General features: G+C 34.4%; 1 pseudogene; it reads left to right on the top strand.

Annotated features, from left to right (window-relative positions):
- Positions 1-24,999: 24,999 nt before the first annotated feature.
- Positions 25,000-25,118, top strand: LOC118612555 (annotated as a pseudogene).
- The last annotated feature ends 1,333 nt before the right edge of the window (positions 25,119-26,451 follow it).

Below are 26,451 nucleotides of genomic sequence, written 5' to 3'. Positions count from 1 at the left end.
TTAGAACTGAAGAGAAACATGGGTTCTCAAACTGAATGAAGAAAAAGTCTCTAGCAAAAGGAATATGTTCATATGACTCTATATAGATGTCTGTTTTATTGCATAATAGTCATACATGTAAACAAGTTAAAGATAAAAAAATTTAATATAACAAGAATGAAGAGTGGATTCTTTAGGAAGAAATAGCACTCAATAATAATTTTTTTATCAGCAATAACAGATAAATTAGTGAGTGAAATAATATCTTTAACCAATTAGAAAAAATATCTCCCAACCCAGACAGGCACACTAGCTCAATCATCATTGAAGACTGAAAATAAAATAAAACTTTTTTTATATAGTATCATCTCTATGAGCTTACTGCCCCTGGATCATGACTAAAAGAAAAGTAAGTGTAACTTAGAATAAAACTGACCTCAGAGAAGACACTGAAGCAAGAAGCAATTGTGAGAAAAATAATCATTATAATATGCAGGTTAATCAGTAGATATTGACTATAACATTATATTTACCTATGAGAGACAGGATAGAAGTCCAGACAACTGTACTATCTTATCTTTCCTAGTCCCTCACTAAACAGTTAAATCTTTTATAAGTAGCCTAAAATTATAAATTCCTATCACTCCTCTGGATTTAAAAAATAAAATGATTTCATTTCATAAAGCGATTACAACCTACATAGTATTTGCGTCTAAGTTGCAATGAACAAATAAACAAAATAAACATTTTTGTTGTAATCCTTTTCCTGTCATGAATATTTTAATGTTAAATTAACTTCTGGAGGTAGTGTAGAGTTTGGGTAAACACAATAGCAATGAAGTGCCCGCAGCCTGTGAGAATTTCAGTGTTCAGCTGTAGGAGGCAGACAGGAGATTTATGCCTGTGGGAATAGTATTTCAAAAAGAAAGTGGCAAAAATAAAAAAGAACATGCAAGAAAGATGAATAGCATTTAAAATTGTTTATACATATGAAGCCACAAGAATGAGAGAGAGAAAGAAGAATAAAGGAAGGAAGGAAGGAAGGAAAGAAGGAAGGAAGGAAGGAAGGGAGGGAGGGAGGGAGGGAGGGAGGGAGGAAAGAAAAGAAAAAAAGAAAAGAAAAGAAAAGAAAAGAAAAGAAAAGAAAAGAAAAGAAAGAAAGAAAAGAAAAGAAAAGAAAAGAAAACCCTCTATGAAGTGTTTTCCGGACTCCCTTTTATGCCAACAAAGAATGATCAAAAAACTTTTTCCTCATCATTTTCCAGTTAGGTCATTGAGATAAAACCTATGCTTCAGTAGAGTCTCTATTTCTAAGTTCTCTGCACAATTCTACTAACAGGAATGCTGAGATCCTGTTTCCATTATGACCTTTACCAACTATCATCTATTGCAGTAATTATTTATAGCAATGAAAGTTGGAATTCCCAAAGAAATAAAACATTTATTGGTGACCTGGGTGGCATGCAAACATTAACCTTTCACTATGTCGCATCTATTCTGATTCCTTTGTTGGCAAAATGACAGACTTATTATAGAAAGTTCAAGACCTTGTGCTGAGATCTTGTAAATTAAAAAGTCCTTTGTTGTGTCACCACCTCCCAAAAATTATGGATATTTTTAGAATCTGCTGCTATATCTCTGTCTTCAGGTCTATTAATGAACACAAATGCTGTTATGGCAATTTTATTGCCCATACCAAAGAGAGAAGGGCATGGTATTGATTTAAAAAAAATAAAAATAAAAATCCATGATTTCAGAAAAGAGTGAAAAAGTTTCCTACAGAAGTGGTTTGAAAGGTCTTGACATCTTAGATACTGATTTCCCATGGAGGCATGGATGCTCAATTAAAAGTGGGTGTGGTTTCTTCATAGCCATATTGGTTTCTGCATGATGAACGGGAGATCAGAGCTTCAGGGAAGATGCTGTCTTTATTGTACACACACACACACACACAAAGGTAGAAACTGAGAAAAATTATAACATAACATCTTGTAAATGCCACGAGTATATTTACAGAGAGTATGAGTTGGTTAAACTAGATTTTCCCATGGGGCAAAAAATGTAGTGAATCTATTCATAGTAAGGATCAATAGAAGAAAGAGGAAAAAAAGGAGAAATAAGTTAGTAGTGTATAATAGAAAAAGAGAAGAGGTCAAATTCAAATATTGAAAAAATAAAGAGAAGACATCAAAAGCTAGATAAAAGATTATAAGCTCAATTTCTTATGATAATATGGCCAGAAAATGATTATGTTAAAAAAAAACATATCTAGAGTCATTGTCTGTATTGTACTGTTCCAACGAAATGTAATAAGTTATTATTAATCTTGCAAACATCTTCCTCATATTCTATTTAATGTCTAATTTTTAATATTCTTCTGAATTTATTATTTTATTTGCAGCCTTTGGTACTCGACATCCATGAATAAAATTAAATTACAACTCTACATTTCAGAAAGTTCAGTACATATATTGGTTATTAAACTGTTTTATAGACTTTGAAGCTATATCTGCTTCTCTGATGCACAATCAAATTAGTCTGCATTTACTTTTTCATTGTGGAAAATGAAGGCTTGCAAAAGTAGACTTATTTAGAATTTCATGGATTTGAATTATTCCATGGACACATACCTATTTTTGAAGTTCCTCAATATAGTCATATTTCATTGCTTTTATATTTCCAATTACTATACTTTTATTGTCCTATTTTCATTTGTTTCAAATTCTAATTTTTCTATCATATTCATTTCAATGAAACTTTATAATGATTCTCTGATTTACTCCTCCTATTTGCTTTTAAACATACTATATTTATACTTAATACATGGCATTATAGTTTCTATATTTATTAGCCAGTTTATATTTACCTATGTATTCTCATGTTCAATAAATATTCTCCTTATATACTATATGGTCTCAAGTTACTGAAAAATGATTAATGTATAATATTTACTCTTTAACTGCTTACAACTTAAATGTGGGGCCCAGAGTGGTGTTTCATGAATATACATTATATTGAGGGAAAAAAGAAAACTATATTTCATACTAGCTAGTTTGCAATGCATTGCCCAGGAGAGTAATTATCTGTGCTAAAATGAGTGAATCTCTACAGCTACCTACTTCGTAGCACACTGAGTGGGTCTGCTGTTGGATCTGGGTTGCAGGTCAAGCCTAGTTATTCAAAACACTGTGTCCTTCAGTTTGGGGCATAAATTTAAACCAGAATTTGTTTTCTCCATCCTTGGCATCACTAACAGACACAAACTCTGTTTATCAGAGGTCAAACATGCTACTTGTTACACTCCAGTTTCTGTGACTCTGGAACAAAGATTTTTCAAATTTTTTTGATTATACATATATTAGATTGTAACTATGACAAACACCACACACCAAAAATTGATTTTTTAAAATTATTATTATTTTTTATTATGATGACGTTGGTTAACAAAATCCAGTAAGTTTCAAGTGTACAATTTGACAGTAAGTCCTATGTATATTGCATTGCGTGTTCACTGCTCATAGTTAGATTTCTTTCCGTCACCACATATTTGACTCCTTTATCCCATCTACCTCCCCCCTGCCCCCTACCCTCTGGCGACCAGTAGTCTATTGTCCATGTCCATGAGTGTCTGTTTGTTTGTCCTGTTCGTTTGTTGCTTATAGGTTTATATCCCACATATAAGTGATATCATGAGATTTTCAACTTTTTCTGTCTGGCTTATTTCACTTAGCATGATTATCTCGAGGTCCATCCATGTTGTCGCAAATGGCAGTATTTCATCTCTTCTTATGGCTGAGTAATATTCCATTACATACTGAGTAATATTACACGGCTCCTTTATCCAGTCATTTATCATAGAACACTTCGGTTGCTTCCATGTCCTGGCCACTGTGAATAATGCTGCTATGAAAATCGGTGTGCAAATATCTTTCCCAATATATGTTTTCAAGTCTTTGGGGTAAATACCGAGTAGAAGAATTGCTGGATCATATGATAGATCAAGTCTTAGTTTTTTGAAGAAGCTCCATACTGTTTTCCATAGTGGCTGTACCAATTTGCAGTCCCACCAGCAGTGTATGAGGGTTCCTTTTTTCTCCTCATCCTCTCCAACACTTGTTGTTACTTGTCCTGTTGATAACAGCTATTCTAATATGTGTGAGATGATATTTTATTGCAGTTTTGACTTGCACTTCCCTAATAGCTAGTGATGTTGAGCATCCTTTCATATGTTTGTTGGCCATTTGTATGTCCTCTAGGGAGAAGAGTTTGTTCAGGTCTTCTGCCCATTTTTTAAGTGGATTGATTGTTTTTCGTTGTTATAAGGTCGTATAAATTCTTTGTATATTTTGGATATTAAGGCCTTATCAAAGGTGTTGCTTGCAAATATATTTTCCCATTCGGATGGTTGTCTTTTTACCATGTCGATGGTCTCTTTTGCTGTGCAGAACCTTTCTAATTTGATATAGTCCTATTCATTTATTTTTGCCTTTACTTCCTTTGCCTTTGAGGCCAAATTCATAAAATGCTCTTCAAGTCTAAGGTCCATGAGTTTAGTTCTTATGTTTTCTTCTATATTATTTACTGTTGCGGGTCTTATATTCAAGTTCTTAATCCATTTTGAGTTAATTTTGCTGTGTGGTGATAGACAACAGCCTTGTTTCTCATACTTGAAGCAAAAGTTCAGTAAATAAAATGAATTTTTCTATCCCTGATGCTTTTTTTGCCCTGTTTTTATTATACTAGTCCCATTATTCTATCATTCCGTAATATTCCTTTTTTAATCTTATTTTATTTTTGAAATTGTGGGTTCTGGATGATTAAGTAGACTTCACTGCTCACTAACAGTATGCACCTGGCATTTTGTACAACTTCTCTCTGGAGGATGTCCTCCTACGTCGTCTGGGACATCACTCAAAATTCCTCCTCTCCCAAAGAGAATGCTTGTATGTATACCTCACAGCATTAATTCAAACCCAAATCATCTCTACCATATGCTCAAATTGGGGGAAAAAAAATGTCTCCAACAATTTTCTTATGGTGCTTATACTCCTTCCAAAAATCAGTTAAGTTTGAAACTCTTAAGAATTTTTTTTTTTGACAGCATATTTGTCGAACTTAAGAATTGATGGTTTGGCTCATTCTAACATCCCAATTAGTATTTTATATACTGTATTTCCATGCATATGTTCTGTAGATGTGACACTGCAAATTAATTCTATTCCTAAATTTTATTATATAAGAAATTACTTGTTGTTTTGTTCCCATCCTAAAAAGAGGTGCTTCAATTGTCCTTCACACAAAAGTGAGGGGGCTTGAACTCCCCTACCTCTACCTACCTCTATCCCACCTCTCCAGTCTCCAGTAGGGCTGTTATAGCAAACAAAAGTCTTTCTCATTATGATGAATGCATAAAGCCTAGCGGTCCCTGACTGAGAAGCTGCCATTGGAGGGTAAATAGCTAAAGCTCCTTTTAAAGAGAAGATAATTTCTCCCCAGGAGAGCAATAGGACAGGAAAGTTACGGAGCAGCCAGAGCAGCTCTGCCTCCAATTTGTCCCAGGCTGTGCTCGCTTTGACTCGCTTCCTCCCACAGAAGGCACAGGCTCCAAGGCCAGTCTACAGCATCCAAGCAACAACTAAGCACCAGGCAGGGACTGGTTTTCCCTCCATACATGAGCATGTCGCAGTCAGCATCTGTCTAATTAATCTCACACAGACCTGCCTTTCCTGCACTAGGAAGGGGGGGGAAGTTAAACAGATTTTTTAGATGACACGTTACATTCATTAAGATTGTATATATTCAAAATTACAAATATTATGCAAGTTATAATTTAGCTATTTTCTTACAATTTAACATGTTGCTATAATACTCAAACAAAAAAAAAACACATATATGAAACCATTACTAAACGTAAATTCCCCTTCTCATAATGTATTATCTGCTCACATAGAACTATCTAAACTAATATATTATTTTTTAGGTTTGTACTTACTTTAATATAAAGTGACATTTATATTAAAAGTCAATAGACACTGTGCGATCAGAGAGAATAAAGCCAATAAATGTGACATATTTTACTAATGAGGCCAGTCTTTTATCCATTTGTCAGTTTAATTATTCTGTTTTTACTAAAAGAACAAATAGGAAAAAAGGAGACTATACAGAAAATATCCTATTTATTTTATGTAGTTAAAATTTTAGCAAACGGTACGTTCAAATGTACCAGGTTTTCTGATTTAGAAGTTTACCCATGATAATGGTGCCTTTATAAAAAGGCTGACACTTACATACGGCCGCAAACAACATCGAACTCTTAACTTCAGAAATTCTTAAATTGAAATGCTGATTATCTATATGAGAGACCTTTACTCTCAACAAGTATAAAAATAACTAAATTCAATTTTACATTAATAAATTTTTATTACCTCTAAATAGAGTTTTTCCTTTAGCTCTTAATAATTACTCTTAGCACTGTGAGTATATATGTAAAATGAATAGCATATAAGTCCCAGCTCAAAATACATCTCTTTGTCATCAGTGAAAGTAAATATAACTCTTAGGATAAACCAGGTAAGTACTGCCCTGTTATCTGAGCAAAGCAGAGAGGCAGTGACCTACTTTCCTTTTGCATTTTGTCTATCAGCAGTATTAAATCAAATGGAACACATTAAAACCATCACGAAAGGCAGACAATAGTTTCCCTCTGATTGCCTGCCTCAGCCTGGTAGCAATGTAAAAGTTACAAAAGTCATTTGTATCAACTCATTACCATGTCACCTCATTTCATGCCCCTGCTGGATAAGTGGCAATAAGCCCTGTGTTCGCGTATTCCGCATTGTCGCCATTAAAACAAATCCTAATAGCACCCAGCTGTCGAAGATTACCCTAGACAGTTATTGAGATTTAGGAGGGGCAGCTTGCTACTGATTTAGGACATATTCTTTAGAATGTTCTATCATTTATTCTAGAATGTAAAAATAAAGCTAATTTTATGAAGAGTGCTCATGAATTATTTTCTTCATATAGGATACTATAATGCTCCCAGTAGAGTGTTCTTCTTGCACTTTAATTCAAGGTAATGATGCTGTTGCATCTTATGTAGGCACTCACAATGCGGTTTCATGCCACATCGCTGCCAAAACCCCTGTGTGAGTTCTTAGGACATTATGTTAACTGAAAAACCGAACAGTGAAATGAGTAGCTTTGATGGATTAAAACTTTTCTTTCTTCTTTCAGTATGACTATAAACAAAGAATTAACTCTCTGAAATTGTAAGGAAACAGGTTTATTCTAGAAATACATCAGCAGTCCGGGAGGCGAATGACACAGTGACATTAGAGAAGTATATTTCTATAGGACCTACACGACATATCTAAAAACTAATCTTCTAGAATAAGACTTTCATTTCTCCCACAGTGCAGGGATTTTATGGCAAATGTAACTACCCTTTAAGATGTATTTTGACAGCAGAACACTCATTTTACTGTGTTAATGATTAAAGATCTTATAATTATCTTTTCTCCATACAGAAATTTTATATCCATTTACTAAGTTGGCAACAGAAATCTAAAGAAAACTAACTGCGGAGATAATTAAACTTGTATTCAGATTTGCTTTCTCCTAAGTCATTACTCATTTAATACATAAGCACACAAATGTCCTCTTGGCTTGTGTAGCACTTGGACCAGTACAAATGCGGTGAGCCATTGTGTCATATGTAGTTGCTACTGTGGCTTCGGTTAGGAGCACAGGCACGTCGCCTATAATGGTCAAGTCAGATCTGCCCTTTCTGGGTGTTTGCAAAGGCAATGGGTGGGGTTGTTTTTTAATAAGTAAAAATTCTGGGAAGCGAGGAGGGGAGGGGAGAGAGAAAGAGAGAGAGAGAGACAGCGAGAGACAGAGACAGAGAATTCAGCCACATCTGCTTATGTTTAGGTAGTAGTGTGTGTGTGTGTGTGTGTGTGTGGTTGCATTTGTATAAAGTGAGGAAGACTGAGAGAGTGATTCTACAATCTTCTGAATATGTTCTCCCTTAAAGCTGGTGTGAGAGGCCCTGGCCTTTTGGAATTCCCTCTACTGAGTTTCCTCTGCTATTATGGATACCAAGTTACTTGATCATTTTCTATGTCTGAAAACTTAGGATAAAAATAAAACTTACCTCACAAAGGTTGTGATGATTACATTAAACAGTAAATCCTCAAAAAAACTTAGCTCACATAAGGATATCGTATAAAAGCTGTTTCCGGTTTTGACTTTTGAATGGAAGGAAATCTACATTTCATTATGGGAAATTTCTAGTTGCATTAATTCTCATTTCTATTTGTGCTTATATATTTGTAAATCGACCTGCATTTAATTAATTGCAATATCCAATTGTACAAAACACTCGATTTCGCTTTTGGGTGTTTGCTTTTCAGAGAACTGAATGCTTCCATGGCATAAGGATTAAGCTGATAAATGAATGTATGGATCAAATTTGAAGTTAAGGTGGAAAGTTTTGGACAGGTACATTTGAGTAATCAGAAAAATTGGAGACCTGTGACCCTGAGAATGTTTTCTGAAAAATAGGTTTTTAGATAAGAAAATCACTGTCTATTCAATCATAAATGAAAAATACAAGTATTCCAATTATGTGTCAGGTATAGAAAATGAGGAAGTGAGAATGTTAGAACTTGATGAAGTTCCCTCTCCCCCCCATGAATTTAGAAATAATTGTGTCTCCTGAAAATTAAACTATGAAAATCAGTCATCAAGTTAAATCACATTACAGTCAAAATCTTCTCAAAAACTGACTTTGGTTTCAGGCTAGAGTAAGGTTTGTGATGAAGATAAACTCCCAAGTCCTAAGTTCATTTTGATAAACTTACTCTCATAATTTGATTTCTTTTATAATTTACCTATGGAGAAGTCATTCACTTTCCAGAGAAGTTGTCTTTGAATCTCTTTAGCATTGTAACATACACTTAAAAGTTATAAATTGTCCTTTTAATCTATATCTGTGAGCATAATAATGTATCTCTATTCCAAAAAGAAAGGTCCAACATTTGTAAACTGACTTAATCAGATTTCTGAGCCTCGAGACATTTACAGTATTGGTGAATTCAACCACTGAATTCCAATCTGTAACAATTCCTGATAAACATACTTTTGGCCTCTGCAGTGGGACTCAGATTTTGCAGTCAGTATGTGTGTGTGTTCACATGTCTATGGATATAATTTTTCATCTAAAATCTATATCACATTGTTGAGCTTCTCTACTTTGGAAATGTCATCTACCATTGTTCGTTTTTGTTACATGTTTTTATTTGGTCAATTAATTTATATGGTGCTATTTTGTAAGAAGCATTAAAAATTTTATCTAATGGGGAAATATAACATACACAGCTTTATAAAAGTGCATATATACATATGCACAAAGATTATGCATCAGGATATTTATTTTTAGAACAGTAGAAAAAAATTTGTTGAAACATATAAAACCTACATTTAATAGAAAACAGTAGAAAATAGAGATAGCTAGCTCTCTGTTAAAGTTTTTTAAAATGTTGCTACTACTGCTGAAAGAAAAATTTTCAAAAACTTTTAAAAGCTTGCGGTCTCTGACTAGAAAAATATCACAAAAATAAGAACATTTCTACTCAGATGTTCCTCTTTCTACTAAATAATAAACATATAATTACATTCTGTAGAGCTTGCTAAATGCTGTAAGTGTCATCTGTAGTCAGATAGAACCCTAAAACAAGTGTAGGAGTCTTCCTTTGAAAAAAAAATTAAAGAATTTATTCTCTGTCGATGACTTATTCATAGAGAATATGTTTTTTTAAGCAGCTAATTTTTATTGTCCTATTTCTACAGATTTCTATTAAATATGTTATGGTTTATCTTAAAGAACAGTAAAGAATACACATTAATAAGAACTCTAAATTTTGTTATCTTTATTTTTGTTTTGTATTGGGGTGCAATCATAATCCCATCTTTTCCTCATGTGGTGCAATGTAAAATACATATTGATCATAATCTGATGAGTATGTAAGCTTTTATGTAGACTTCTATAGCCTTAGCAGAGAAAGATTCACTATACTTAAAAATAAATAAATAAATAAATAAATAAATACATACATACATACATACATACATACATAAATACATAAATACATAAAAAGTATTCTTGGCTACATTTGTATCCAAAGGAACAGGTTTTCTTATAGGCCTCACCATATACATGGCATTAACAAAAAAATTTTTCATGCATGCATTCTGTCATAAATATTACAAACAAATTTAATGAGAATTCACATATCTGCCAAGCTTAGGAAAGGGCAATTTAAAAACCATATTTGCAATTGGTATCTCTGACTACTTGCAAAAATAGAAGGGTAAATAACTATCTGTCAACAATGAATTGCTTTCTGATCAGATAGTTTAAAAGTTATTCCAAAGCTAGAAACATACACAGTTATGAGAAAAGTCAGACCGGAAGAGGAATAAGGGTTGTGATTATGTAAACTTATATTGTAACTTAAAGAAAAGATCAATCATTTGGGAAGGCTGATTTTTTACTTTATATGCACACAGGTTGTTAACAATGCAAGTTCATATAAAAATAGAAGGAACATTTCTTCCTTTTTCTGAATTCTCAGTTTGGAGAGAATTGCTCCTACCATTTCAGAAAATTGGGCCCTGGTTCTATTATTAGCAACTTTATCATGTGATGGGCATAGAAAAAGAGTTTAAAAAGTGATAGGCATCTAACTTTTCAGATAGTAAAACACAGAATAGGCAATCTATCACTTGGCATGCTAAAATATATTCTACAATATAAAGCGTTTGTTAAGATTAGGACCTCATCTTTATTTTTCCTGAAGGATCAAATATCTTGCCCAATATCAGAAGCATATATATTTCATTAGTTATTTATTTTTCTTTACCAATTTTGAATTTTGAATGCCCAAACTTAATTGTATATTTAATAGATCAAGCAAACATGGCCCAAGTATCAATAGGATATTAAATATCCTTCAAAAATAATTCCATATGTATTACTTTGGGTTGTGTCTATAGATAAAGTAGATGGTTTAAAAGCAGAAAGTAAGTAAAGAAGTAGATTAAGAAGAAAATCAGAAGGCATTTGGACTTATTCGAAGTGAGTTTTGAGATTGAGAAAGACGAAGGATGAATTTTGGTTTGCATAATTAGGTTAATAGTGGTAATTTTCATTCATATATGAACAATTAGGAGACATTTGTAAACCATTTCAGTACAGGTGGTAAACTAATCATAAGGCAAAGAAGTTGATCCTGGACAGTGCAACAAGAAGAAAAAGATGGGAAGATCCAGGATGGAGCCTTGTGGAAACTTTAACTTTTAATTTCAGAATAAGGCAGGGTACAGGATACATTTCCAAAGACACTCCCAAACTGGCCACAGAGGTAAGAGGTGAATTTAGGAGACCTAAAGAAAGGCTAAGGAAGTGTGTCAAGAAGGGATTTTGCAAAAGAGTTGAGTGCTTTTAAGAGATCATTTAAATAAGAATGGAAATATAAGGTTTGGCAGAAGAGAGCCACTGCTTCTGGTCCAAGGGAGCCTGTGGTCTTGGAGGGATGGAAGGTGGACCTATCTTTGTGGATCGAAGGTTGAACATGTGATTGTGAAATAATATTCAGTTAATAGTGATGGAAACGTTTTCTTTAGGGTGTAAGCATGATAACTGGAAGCTACAAGATTAAATCAGGTTTTATGCACAGATATTTGCTTTTCTATTATGTTTTTTTTTTTTTTTATGTTCTTTCAAGAGGAAATAGTTTGGCATGTTCGCTTTAGTTATTTATTCCTGCATAACTGGCCACATCAAAAGGAAATAGATTAAGATGCAATGATTTGCTATTTTTCATGTTCTGTGGGTTTTTAATTAGGGCAGGACTTGGCTGAGTGATTTATGTGTTCCACGTGGCAAATCAGTGGGCTCACTCACAGCTAGATTCAGCTGGTGACTGACGTCAGCTGGAAGATCAAGAACACTTCACCTCACGTGCCTGCTGCCTCAGTGCTCTTCCTCCTGACCTCTCTCTGACCACAGGGTTTAGCTCTAGTGTTCCTACAGCTCAATAGCTGGATTCAGAAAGGGAGTGTTCCACAAAGAGAAGCCTACTGTGCGTGTGCTTAGTATTAATCCTCTGCCTGTCTCAAGCTTGCTAATGTGCCATTGACCAAAACAAACCAATCCTCTGCCTGTCTCAAGCTTGCTAATGCCCCATTGACCAAAACAAACCAATCCTCTGCCTGTCTCAAGCTTGCTAATGTGCCATTGACCAAAACAACCCCAAAGCTGATGACAGAGGGAACTCTACAAAGGTGTGGCTTTCCAGAGACATAGTTCACTTTGATGCTCCTAAGAACAACGATGACAAAAAACAGCCACAGTGTTTCAAAGCCAACACAGATGATCCATTTGAGAAGCTGAGTATCCAGGAGAGGGAGAAGTGCCAAGTTTCCATCATTTCAAAGAATGTGGGAAGGTTTGGGTGGATTAGATTTAGATAGGAGTAAGCAAAGCCTCTCTGGTTTATCAGAAAGGAAGAATGTGAAAATGGATAGAGAGATAGGTCAGCTTGTATCTTTAATCCTGGAAGACATTTTTTATTAGATGGCTTTAATTCTCTCTCCTGAGCAGGAAGAATAATTGTCAGCTCTCTGTGAAGGAGAAGAAAAAAGGTTGGACATTTTGGAAGAAAAGAGGCTTTAAAAAAGTCATGAAAATTAAGGGAATAAATTGGAGTGAGAAACTTAGGGTCTCAGGCAATGTTTAAGAACCATGAGAAGTTGGCGATCATGAATTTCAGCCTTTTTCTATGAGTCAGTGAATTATGCTACAAAATTTTACTTGTGATGAAATAAAGGTAATTAAGTAAAATTTAAAAAAATAATTGAGGAAATAAATGAGAAAATATTTGAGAAAAGTATTATCACTCGAACATACAAAAACATCTTAATGTTTCTCTTAGGTGTTAGTCTACAATTCTTTACTGTTAAATCCTCACAACTTTGTTAGATAATAATATTTTCATTTTACTAAAGAGTCCTTTGAAGCCCCAAGAATTCTAAATTCTCATGAATTACAAAGGTCGCATAGTTGACAAGAGGAAAACGTCACTCAATGCTCTTTATATCACAACTATCTCTAATTATTCAGCCAAAAAATTACTTAAACTCTTATTTGTTTTGTCGAATAGAGGTGATGTAGCCTGACCAATACGAGTAGAATTTCCAGTGATGATTATGCCTGTGGGGTAGGAGTGATTGAATTTTAATGCTAGCTTCACATTTATTAATTATTTGTCTTTAGAAAAGATATTTAACCTCTATTTGTCTTCATTCCTTCATATTTTGAATCGGGATATCTTAGTATATAATATGAAGATTTCATTTAATGAGATAATATTGTAAAGAACTTAGCTTAGTGCCCGAACACATACTAAGCTCAGTAAATAATAGATATATTGTGGTGATTATTAGTAGTAGTTGTGTTCAAGACTAACACCAATCAAAGTCCATTCATCGTTTTGAGAATGAAGTCCTAGAAAATACAAAAGAATTACTGTCAATATCTGTATTTGGAGCAATGATAATTTTTCCATAATGATTTATGAACCACCTATGATGTATCATATAGCCCTCTAATTTAATAAACAGTTATTAGTACTTAATGAAATGAGACATTTACATAAAATATGTGTTTGAGTCAGTTTTGTTAGTTTGCCTTTCTTTGAATCCCAATATATTCAGGAATTCAAAATTGATTTGCTATAACTGAAGCAGAAAATCATTAGTAAAGTATGTAAGTAAATCTGACAAACAATTTTCCATTTAGACAGGCACCGATGAAAAATTTATCCACAAGTAATCAGTCCCTTGATTCCTGAGCCTAGTAAAAACAATAGCTAACATGAAAAATAATTAGAGGTGCTAAAATTCTCCAAGGCATTATGAAATGAAATCTCAGTTAATTTGGAATTCTTTAAAATTTTTCATTATCTACAAAACAATACACACACACATATACAACAATTTGAAAGAAAAACTTGATTAGTTGACTAGTTGGTGGATGTTTTATAAACTTATTCGTATTACATATACAGACTACTGAGTACTGACATTATTGAATTTAAAATATATTTGTAATCATAAGGATTGCAAAGCGATATTCCCTCATTTACAATGTTTTCTCCGGATTATCTGTGCTATAAGAAAGCCACCTTCATACACAGAGAAGGCGTCGTTTGATTTGGAGAGGCGTGTGCGAGAGAGCTGAGTCGCAAATGTAAAGAACAGCAAGCACAATTGTAATGAGAAAGGAAAGATGAGGATTTATTTAAATGACGAGACTTTAAGCATACATAACAGCGTGTCTTATGGTCATTCATTCTAAATAAGACTTTAAACGTTAAGTAGTATCTGCATATTTGTATCTGAACTTACAACATTCAGATATGTGCGGTACGTCCTTAAAGATCCGAATTTTTAATCTAAAACCAAAATAAGTCGCAATTACAATTGACTTTAAAGGAAATCATTACTGATTAGTCATAATTTCCTACTTGAGCAGATTTACACTAGGGAACTGGGGATTATCCTAACCACTGAATTACATTCAATGGGATTTCAAATTAATTTTTAGTTATATAGCTTATACTATTGATAAGAAAAGATAAAATGATCATGCCATATCAGCGATAAATATGGATAAAAATGACCCCGTCTCATTAATGACTCCTTACGCTGTTCAAAAATACCGAGGGAAAATATCGAAATGGATATATTTTGCTTATACAATAATAAAATAAAAAAGCAACATATTAAAAGTAGCCCGAAGTTTGTGAAATACACTTGTGGGTGCCAGCGCCATTCACCAAGCAACACGCTGGTGGAAAGCCTTGCGGCCTGACACCCCGAGGCTCCTGTGTGCTTCCCGGGAGGGTTACACGTGCAGTCACTGTGGACGCCTGGCTTCGATTCTCAGCTCCACCACGGACCAGCTGTTCGGCTTTGGGCAAGTTGCTTAACGCTTTTTAAGTCTAAATTTTGTTCTCTGCAAGCTAGAGAAAATAATACTATCTTTGTTCATAGGGTTATTATAAATATTTAATAATAAAATCGCCATTGCATTTATGATATGCAAATTCGGAGTCATGCACTAGTTTAAATGTCTTCAGTGATTTTACATAATCTGCTGAAGGATTATGTGAATTTAGGCATCATCATTATCACCATTTCGAAGATAAAAAACTGGAATCGAGAGAGCAGAAGTTAGTCACCCAAGGCATGGGAGGCGTTTGGCAGAGCCCCCAGTGACCCACACCCTCCACGGTAGTAGCCTATTGGGTTTTTTTTCTGAATTTTTAGTGTCTGTTAAATTTTCTGCCTGGCCAATTATTGGCGACTAGCAGCAAAATGGTTTCCCTTTTCACAGAAAATCTCAAGTCCTCCTTCCCAGCATGTAAAATAGAGTGAATCGGTTATAATAAACTAGATATAGAGCAAAAGCTTTAATTATAGATCATTCAGAAACCTGTGCAACAACTATTTATTGAGCACTGACTATGACAATTAAATGTTAAAATTGCTTAACACCTAAATACTTAATGTTTGATGGTCAGGATTGCATGAACTTTAAGGCAGACACCTCCATGAGAAACCCCTGATTCATGTCTGCCATTCTGGGTTGCAAGGTAATACTTGGTCAGGAGTAGAGAGAGTTCAGTGGCATATTTGTGCTTCAAAACACTGAGTATGCAGATAAAATCAAACATTGGCACGTTCTTTGATTCTCTTCTGCGTTATTCTTAGACGGATAACTAGGGTCAGTGCCTCTCACAAGCTGTCGACTCTAGATTTGACATCAGAGATCCTTGGTTTTAAAATCTTTGTCCTGTTTCAAACATATTTTATCCTCCCTCAATTTCTGACTTTATAACTCAGACACACTATTTGATTTTTGTGTCTCATGTTGGTCACATAATAGATGGTGATAATGATATTTAACTTACAAGATTAACAAAAATGTAACGACATATATTTCAAATTCTCTCCACAATGGCCAACATAGAGTGAAGTACAGTGAATGGAAGCAATCCCTATTACCACACTAAGAAGAGGATGTAATAGGAGGACAAAAGAAATTACTCTTCTGCTATTCTCTGGGATTACTTATCTACAAGTGCTGAAAATGGCCCATATTCTAGGTTTCAATAAGAACACCGCTTATCCTTACATTTTAAATAGTATAACGGTGACAAATATTTACAGAAGTGTTAAGCTTACTAAGTAATTAATACTGTGGACTATCCTCAGATGGTAAAGACCTAATATTTAAATGGTTACAAATCTAGGTCTAGAGGGCATCTTAAATCAAATAAATGTAATGGCTTTTTCAAGATATTTTCATCATGTCATATTTTATGATTTGGCATTAAAATATCAGCAAACTTGGTGTTCAATTTTTTCATTACATAACATCAGACTTAATTTTAGCCATCATTTATATGATTTGAAGGTTCTTTTTTGTTCTTCATTTTTTTGACAGAGTTGTGCTTCTCAATCTTTTTTTAAAGAAACCACACACACAGAGCAAATGAACACTTGACTCTGGCACACCGGGGTGAGGTGAACAGATTGCTCCTGAGGCAACTAACCACTGGGGCTGTAGATGGCCCCGACCCCACCTAGTGTCCGAGGCCTGAGGGTATCAATATGTTTGAACAAATGAGGCCTATTCCAGCCACCTGTGAGGCACAATGCTTCTGTGAGCTCTGCCACAGTAGCCGGCGTGGAATTCACACGTGCTCCAGCGCCTAGTTGCGAAAATGCATTTGAGAACTATCATGCCTATGTGTTGGATTTATCACTTGTTTGCAAGCAGTTACCTGTTAATCAAATATCTTTATCTCAATTAACTATAATATTTACCTTTTTAAGGTCTATTTATATTTAGATTCAATGTTTTATTTGGTAGTTTATACGAAATGGAGAAGTATGCCAATACACACAGAACAGTATTACATTGTGATTTCTGGATGGTTCTTCCAGTAACTGCAGGGTATGACAGTTGACTCTACTTGCAGGCTAGCCAGAGAGCCTGTCACAGTTTGGTGGACATAGAAAGTAGATTCTTGGGCCAGACATAAAGGATTTTATTATTCTAGACCCAAGTACTATGAACATCTGCGTATTTGTATCAGTTCCCCGTTTGCCTAAGTCCCATAGAGGCAATGTGCATGAACCTAACTGGATGTCATTAACACAGACAAGAGGGACCCTAAGCTTAGCAACTCAAATATTTAATAATGAATAGGAAGCATGCCTGTCCTTTCTCCCTGTCTTCAAAGGCTGCTCACTGCAAAAACATCCTTACAGGACAGATGGGGGAAAGGAAAAAAGAAAAGAAAAGAAAAGAAAAGCACTTGCTGTCTCTGATAGCAAGATACACGGAAATGGCAGAGACTCATGGAGAATTGTTTTCCAACAGGTACCAGCAGTACCAAGGTTTCTTTGATATCCTGGTCAATATTATTTCAAGTCTGCACTTAAGTCCAAAATTGCAAGTTCGACTGCTCAGCTAAGAAAGTTACAAAAAGCATAGATGGACCTGTATGAGGCACAGCGTAGAGCTGATACTTACATTTAAAAACTTGTTTAGTATTGTGTGATATAGAACTAGTAGCGCATTTCAAAATAACTCCAGGGTGGAGAGCTGTTATATTTTCACCACCTAACAGAAACTGGAACTTAGAAAGGTAACTTGTACCAGGCCACAGATCTAATAAGTAGTAGAGCCAGGTTTCAAACCAAGGCAGCTGGGCTCTAGCTTTGTTGGCCTTAACTGTAACCCTCTGTCTCTATGGAGGTGACTGTGACAAATTAGTGAATAAACATCTGCTTAAAATCACTCCTCGCCCCTTGCTCGTTTATTTTCTTCTTCATTTATTTATTTTTTGTCCTTAATTATACTTGGAAAAGAAAATAGGTTTATTTTTCTGAGATGCTTCATTTCAATTCCTGATTTAATTAAATTTTATGATTTTAATGGTGAAAATAATACACAAGAATCACAGGCTATCTTCTTTCTTGGTAGAAAAGAACTGGCTATTTTGAGTTATGTCCGACTAGAGTATATATATGTGAAAGGAAGATATTGAAAATAAGGGAATGTCTCAGGTTCTATGCAAGTTGGATTTTTTTGAAAACATAAAACAAGATATTTTGTTTTCAAAGCCTTCAGGATAAGGCAGATGTGTTTATGTGAATCAAGCATTTCAATGGAATAACTTTTTCTGTAACAAATGTAGAATACAGCAGAAAAACCAATTAATACTCAGTCATATTTCTTTTAACTCATCGGTAAAGTATAGAGGAAGGAGGAAAAATATAGCAAAAAAGATTTTCAATCTCAACCAAATTTGTGTGGCCTCCATATACCTCATAAGCTCTGCTCCCGGACAAGCAAATGATCTAATATTAATATCTGTCATACAGAAAAGCAATCTTGTCTTTTAACGATGCCCTTTCTAGCTCTAGAGTTCAGTTCTTCCTTCACACATTAAGACAGTGTCAAAAAATTATAATGACTAACGCAAGGTTGAATTTTAGCACTCCTTGTTAAATCCAGGTTTCCGAAGCGTGTAGTTTTATTCTCATTTTATAGCGTTTTCTTTCAGTCACACAGGAAAGGAAAAGATTCAGGTTTTAGTGATTTAAAAAATTAAAGTTATCTCATATTCTCCTTGGGAGCATATATTCAATTATATAAAACATTATTCTTAATCTATTATATTGGTTTCTAATTAAAAAAATCAGACATGCCACTTGGTCTGAATGATGTATTACGAAATTAACTTTTCTTTGTTATATGCCAAGTAAAAATCGATTTCATCAGATTGGCTTCTGGAGACAAAATATAAAGACATTATCTCATCGAGGACAAGTGTCCCTTTCCCACTTTTAGAGGGACAAAAGAGAACACTGGGAAGACATGGAGCCTGACTAAGACGTAACTCAGATTTGGTTTTTAGGTTTCTTGAGCTAAATGATTTGCCCCATCCCTACCATATCGTGAGGTGCCTTCATGGTCCTTTTTCTACCTCTGTTACTAAAATTAATGTTTAGGGACGTTTTCATTGAATTAGAAAGGTTTATAGGTAGAATGAAACATAAATTGCCTCTCCTAACTCCATTCTTATTACATTTATAGTAGTTGGAATTAAATCATATTCAAGACTAGAGAGGCAAACATTTCAGTTTCTTAACCAATCATTAATGGAGATTTCTCTATCTGGCACACATCATGTATGGAGAGCTTACCTTGATTTATAGCACTTAAAGTTTTCTATAAATTTTGTAACAAAATAAATGGTACTCTTACAGAAACAATAATCCTGAGAAAATAGAAATGGAACTTTCTCGCAGAGTGAAATGCAGAGCTTTATGGGCTCCTAAATTACAATACGGGCTTTTAGTCTCCTATAAGCATGAGTAATAGCAACTTAGGTGGATATCACTGCATTGAGCCCATTCGTCATAATAGACATACCTTTGAAAATAGCATATATTCAAAATGCCTAGCAAAGTGTGGATTCTGCAAGGTTGAAGAAATCCAGAGCATGGTCTCCTCGTCCTTTTTAGAGCTATAGGCTGCCGGGGGAGTGGGGCTAAGATTTATAGCTGGTGCCTAAATCTTAATCCCTATATTCATAAAAGAAAATTTCTAGTTATGCTGCATTAACATATTTCTGAGTTTTGTTAACTAAATGTCAGACTAGGCCATGGCTTCTCATATTGTGTCTTTAAAAGCGTGAAAAACTCAAGCTAAATGAAACAGGCACATGTTTCAAGAAATAGATTTCTTATAGACATAAAAAAATTTCATTATGATTAATATTTAAAATCACCTCTTTGACTTCCATAATTAGAAAGCAGTCATTAAAAAAAAATATGGTGATAAATGGAAAGTAGGCATAATAAAAATACAAAACTGTAATTTCCAATTTTAAAATTCCGATAGGATTTGTTTTATTTTATTTATTTGTCAGTTATACTTGACATTCAATATTATACTAGTTTCAGGTGTACAGCATAGTGGTTAGACATTTATATAACTTACGAAGTGATCCTTCCGACAAGCCTACCACCTGCGGTTATTATGAAGTTCTTGACCATATCCCCTATGCTGTACTTCACACCCTGTGACTATTTCGTAACTACCCATTTGTGCTTCTTAATCCCTTCACCTTTTTCGCCTAGCTTCCCCAAACCCTCCTATCTGGACACTATCAGTTTGTTCTCTGTAACTATGAGTTTGGGTCTGTTTTAATTGTTCATTTTTGATTTGTAGATTCCATATCCAAGTGATATCATATGATATTTGTCTTGCTCTGTCTGACTTATCTTCCTTAGCATTATGCCCTCTTGGTCCATTTGTGTTGGTGCAAATGGTAAAATTTCATTTTTTTTTTATGGCCAAGTAATATTCTATCATATATATGTACCACATCTTCTTTATCCAATTGTCTATTGATGGACACTTAGGTTGCTTCCATATCTCGGCTATTGTATATGAAATGTTCTTCTTTGTTTCCTGTTATAGGCTTTGTTTTAAAGTCTATCTTGTCTGGTATAAATATTGCTACCTCAGGTTCTTTTTTCATTTCCATTTTCATGAAATATCTTTTTCCATCCCTTTACTTACAGTCTGTCTATGTCTTTCAACGTGATATGAGTCTCTCGCAGGCAGTGTATGTATGGGTCTTGTTTTCTTCTCCATCCTACCACCCTATGTCTTTTGATTATAATCTATTTACATGGAAAATAATTACTGATAGGTACGTAGTCATTGTGATCTTATTACTCATGTTTTTAACTTTTGTTATGGTTCTTAAACAAATACTTTTAGCATTTGTAATACCAGTTTTATGGTGATGAACTCCTTTAGCTTTTTCTTGTCTGGGAAGCTCTTCACCTCTCCTTCAATTCTAAATGATAGCCTTGCTGGGTAGAGCAATCTTGGTTGTAAGTCCTTGCTTTTCATCACTTTGATTATTTCACTCCAATGCCTTGTGGCCTGCAAAGTTCCTACTAAAAAGTCGGCTGGAAGTCTTCTGGGAGCTCCCCTGTAGGTAAGGAACTGCTTTTCTCTTTCTTTTTTAATGTTCTCTCTTCATTTTTAAGTTTTGGTATTTTAATTATGTATGATGTGTCTTGGCATGGGCCTCTTTGGGTTCATCTTGTCAGGGACTGCCTGTGTTTTCTAGACTTGTACATCTATTTCCTTCACCAGGTTGCGAAAGTTTTCCTTTGTTGTTTCTTCAAATAGATTTCCAGTCCCTTACTTGCTCTCTTCTCCTTCTGACACCCCTACGATGTGAATGTTGTTATGCTTGATATTGTCAACAGGATTTTCGGGTGCGTATAAGACAAGTGATACCATTGTGAACAGCACCGAAGTACTCATTGAAAAACTACATATGTAAAACAAATAAACATCGGGCGGGCTTCGAAAGCTTTCAATTTTCTCATCTTTGTCAGGAGTCATCATAATCTTTCACCTGCCAAACCCCAGCAAGGGCACTTAGCAGAAGGGAAGTAAAAAAAGAGAAGTAGATCCAGAGGGAAGGAGTGATGGGAAAGGCATTTCCCAAACAGCGAAAAATTAATTATGAAAAGTACATTTATTTGCTGAAGAAATTTCAATTTCAATATTAGTATTTTTCATAATAGGAGTTTTCAAATATTTAATATTCCTTATAAGTGCCTAATGCACTAATTTCAAGTCTTCCCTTCAGTCCACCAAGAAAATAACATCAGTTACCTAAGCATGCAAGGTTCCCCAGTGGGGGGAATATATGATATAATAATAAAATAAAGAGTGAGACATTCCATGAAACATACAAAAGAAGAGACTTGTCTTTTTAAACTAGGCATTGGAAATCCAAAATAACATTTTACTCTTTTCCACGACGCTAGGTTTTGGTGTGTGTTACTGCCACTGTAGAACCATTAGGAGATTCTCATGAGACCTCTGCAGGCCTCTCTCTCGCATAGATGTCCAGTGTCACAGCTTGCAGTTAAGCATCTCTCCAATGTCTTCTCGCTGCAGGGAATTCTCACAGACAGGGAGACATCCCTTGAATCTCCCTTCTGTGGCGACGCAAGGAGTCCTGCATATGAGGGTACTAAGGAACCTTGGGAGCCTCAGCCAGTTGGTGAAGAAGCAACAATTCGAGACATCCTGCTGAATAGGCTTGCATTGTTCCAGAGCAGTCACTCGGAGTTGTGACTAAGCTCTTTGAAAGGTGAAATAATGTAAGTATCCTAAAGTAAAGCACATTACACTGATTTCTGGCACACGACAGAGCAACCATTGTTTCACTCCACGTATCACAGATATACAGACTTAATGTTTGCATTACTACTGTGAATATATATCTTCTTTTAAATACAGTCCTTCTAGAAATTATGTCTTTCCACGGCAGTCACCAGACTCAGATTTCTTTGTATTAGTGACAAGCACACCAATGCTTTTTCTGTGTCCAGTGACTAAATGAATGTGTTCAGATCACTGAATGCTAAAGCTTAATTACACAGCTAGTACATTTCTGACATAAAGGAAGTGAAAAGGAAACACAGGTCAAATCCATGGGAATGAGTCATCTACTGGATCCAGAGAATAAAACTGAATGCCTGTAGGAGAATAACTGACCCTGCCTGAAAAAGAAAGCAATTTATCTTCAGGGATGAAGAAGAATCTTCACAACTATCATCTTTCCACTTTTAAAAATGATTAGCTAGACATCCCAGATGCAAGTATGTACAGCTATTAAACATTAGGTTAAATATATCCAAATAGCGTTGCCCAATTATATTTTGAAACAATTCTATTGAGTTTACCATGTATAATCAATTTTTCATCTCAAATATATATATAGTATAATATATTAATATGTAATATATATTAAATATATATATATTATATTGGCAAAATTATTTAATGGATCCAAGATTACTAAGGCATACAATAAAGTGCTTAAACTGATCTAGGTACATTTCACAGACTGTTTTAAAAAGTAAAGTTTTCACTTCTGGTTATAATCTATTACTTGATCACAAATGCATTATCCTAAAAATAGTCCCTCTCTTTTTTATGCATCTCTGTGCATCTAATAGAGCTTTAGGTATTCAGATGGTAAAATAATGCATTTGCCAACTACAGCGAAGACACCCAGAATTCCATGACCCACACCCACACACAGACCCCTGACTGAGAGTCTATGAGTAACAACCAATAATGACATAAAACACAATCTTTACTTCCTTTCTTTCATTATCATCTATCATTGCTGAATACAAAACATTGGCTTCTATTAAGCCTGCCACCGAAGCTTTTATCTCTGCTCTCTGACTCATAACAGCAAACGCCGCTGTGATATTCTATAGCACCTTTATGTCGCTGTTCATACTGCAAAGCATTGTACATCATTTTATTGGAAGAAGTGGATCAAGAGCCAGGTGAGATAATCAGTTATCAGCAAATGGATGAAACACATCAAAGTTTTATAATTTATCCTGTTGTTATAGCAGTATCTATCTGCAGGACACCTACTCACTTAGGGGAAAAAAAAATACATGACAAGCAAAGGCTAGGTTTTTTTCAATTTAAAATTTGAAGAAGTATTATGTATTATTACTCTCAGGATTTACAATATGATAATGTGAATAGAGAATTCAGAAAGAAAAGGTGATGTTTAGTTTATAAATTTAGAAGTGTTCAATTTTCCTTATTATTATGTTGCTTGGTAATATTAAAACTAGGGTTTGTTGCACCTTTTAACTTTACTAAATGGGTTTAAAATATTTTATTTGCTTAGAGCCTCTCTAGGAAACTGGGAGAGATGATTATTTTCATTTTACAAAATCAAACATTGATTTTTCAGAGAGCTTATATATTTAAGATTTGAGCACAGCCTTTTTGATTCTCTGTACATACTTCCAAAATTTATAAGAAGCCCAAAACTAATTTTACAGACCTATCTTCTAGGAACCACTGTGTTTGTTTTATGTGCTTTAATACCATACTAAGCTAAAAAGTAACGTGATATAATCACTGCATAAACTATAAATTTCTTCCTTATTCTAAAAAAAAGGTTGCAGACTTGTATGTTGCATTTCTGTTAATCTCGTTTACTCATAAAATGAAAGCATTATATGTAATTAATTATTGAATAGCAACTGCTAAAATATATATTCTAAATGTAAATATTTGTTCATATCTATAAATGTATACATAAAATTTCTTTTAATAGCCACTTATGTACAAATATAATCTTACATTCACATTTGTTTAATAATAATACTGGAATGTAATACATTTGTGATTCAGTATATGCTTTTCCTTTTCTTTAGTTTTTTTCAAGTTGAAACTCAGTTATCAGAAGTTAAGAATCTCTCCAGTTACTCAGACTAATTTCCTTTCCTATGTATTAACATATGCTGGTCTTTGTATCTATGTTTCCCTATAATATACTAACTTCAGTATTTCATTTGTTAACTGTGTTGATAACTGTAAGAGTTGGCAAAACTGAAAATCATATGAACCATTTCTAATTTGTCACTTTATGTCAATACATTACATGACTGAGATTATTTAATCATTAAAACAACTGTATAAGGTAGGTATTTACAACTCGCCCCTGAAACAAATAAAGAAACAAAGACAAAAAGTGGTTAGATAAAATCTCCCTGTTACAAAGCTAGTAGGTGGAAAAGGCGGGTGAACTAAACCCAGGTTTGCTGGTGAGAGAGAAGATGTCTTAAACAAAATGATATTCTGCATCTAGATTTTCAATTTCATAACTAATACAATCTCAGAATAAAATTGTTTAATCTTTACACACACACACACACACACACACACACACACACACATATATATATATAAAATCATCTTATTGCATACTTAAAAAGTAGCATTGTAGGGTCTATGGGCATGCCACCCTGAACTCGCCAGATCTCATCTGATCTTGGAAGCTAAGTAGGGTTGGGCCTGGTTAGTACTTGGATGGGAGACCACCTAGGAAGACCGGGTACTGTAAGCATTAAAAAAAAAAAAAAATTACATTGTACAACCTAAATATGTACAGGTTTTTATTTGTTAATCATACCTTAATAAAACTAGGAGGAAAAGTTTGGGGACATTTCAAAGCAGAGGTTAACCAGTGTCATGGTGGAGGGTTTTCTATGGCCACCCATGTGTTTGAACCAGTAGGTGTTGATGGAGTTTTTTTGTAGTCAAACTGTCATAACAGAGCTTATTCGGAGGAGGGCTGTCACTACCATGGCTGACAGATTCTCAGTAGTGTATACAAAATTACTAAATATCTCACTCAATGTAGTTTTGGGCAGAAGTTCATTCATTCTTTCACTTACTCATTCAACAAATAAATATTTTTGGAGCTACTACAGTATGTTAACTGAGTTCTTGGGAATATGGTAGTGAAAAAAGGGGTTTTCCCATCACATATTACTGGAGCCAGAAGAATACAGAACAAAAAATAAGCTAATTTTAGATAATGGTTTTATATTAGGAAAGAGAGTGACTGGAGAGAGAATCTATTTTTGAAAAGGTATTTAGAGTTGGGTTTTCTGAGGATGTGACCTTTGAGCCTGGGCCAAAAATGTTATGAAGGATTGAACTGAATATCAAGAATGGGTAAGCCATGCAAAAATTCAAAGGAATAATTTAAAGGCTGGGAAATCAGATAATATAAAGCTCCTAATTCAAGAACAAGGTTGGAATTTGCAAAGAATGCCAAATAGTTTAGTGCGGTTTTTACATAGTTAATGGGGAAGGGAAAAAATCGTAGGGATTAAAGTAGAAAACTGGCAGCATTTGATCAGATAATGATTTACGGACAGTTAGACGGGGCCTGAATTTTATTTTAAATATTATGTGCATCTATTGAAATATCATAAAGAAGTTGGTATTATTTTTTAACTTTTGTTTTTAAACATTACATTGGCCCCTTTGTGAAAAAATATAAATATGCAAGCATGGACAGAGAGGAATCAATAAAGAATTTAATGTCACAGCACAAGCAGATGTTGGTGGCTTAAATAGATATGATAATGTTGAAGTTGGCGGGATGAGTTTCTATTTTGTATGTACTTTGAAAAAAAAAGTGTTGATGAATTAGATATACTGTGTCAGAGAAAGCAAATGGTTCCAATATATTGGTACGAGTAATTGTGAGTGAGATTTACTAAGGGACATTGTGATAGAAGAAAGTTTGGTACAGCTGTGACTGTGAGTTCTCCTTTTTACATGGTACCTTTGAGATGTTTTAGGTACCCAAGCGGTGTCGCTGAGTAAGCAATCAGATGCACAGGTAGGAGATCAGAAGAAAAGACAAAGCTATGATAGAAAATTTG

The sequence above is a fragment of the Rousettus aegyptiacus genome, unplaced genomic scaffold, assembly GCF_014176215.1.
Source record: "Rousettus aegyptiacus isolate mRouAeg1 unplaced genomic scaffold, mRouAeg1.p scaffold_m13_p_16, whole genome shotgun sequence".
Lineage (NCBI taxonomy): Eukaryota > Metazoa > Chordata > Mammalia > Chiroptera > Pteropodidae > Rousettus > Rousettus aegyptiacus.
Note: the sequence above shows the minus strand (reverse complement) of the source record. Positions and strands in the feature narration are given on the sequence as shown.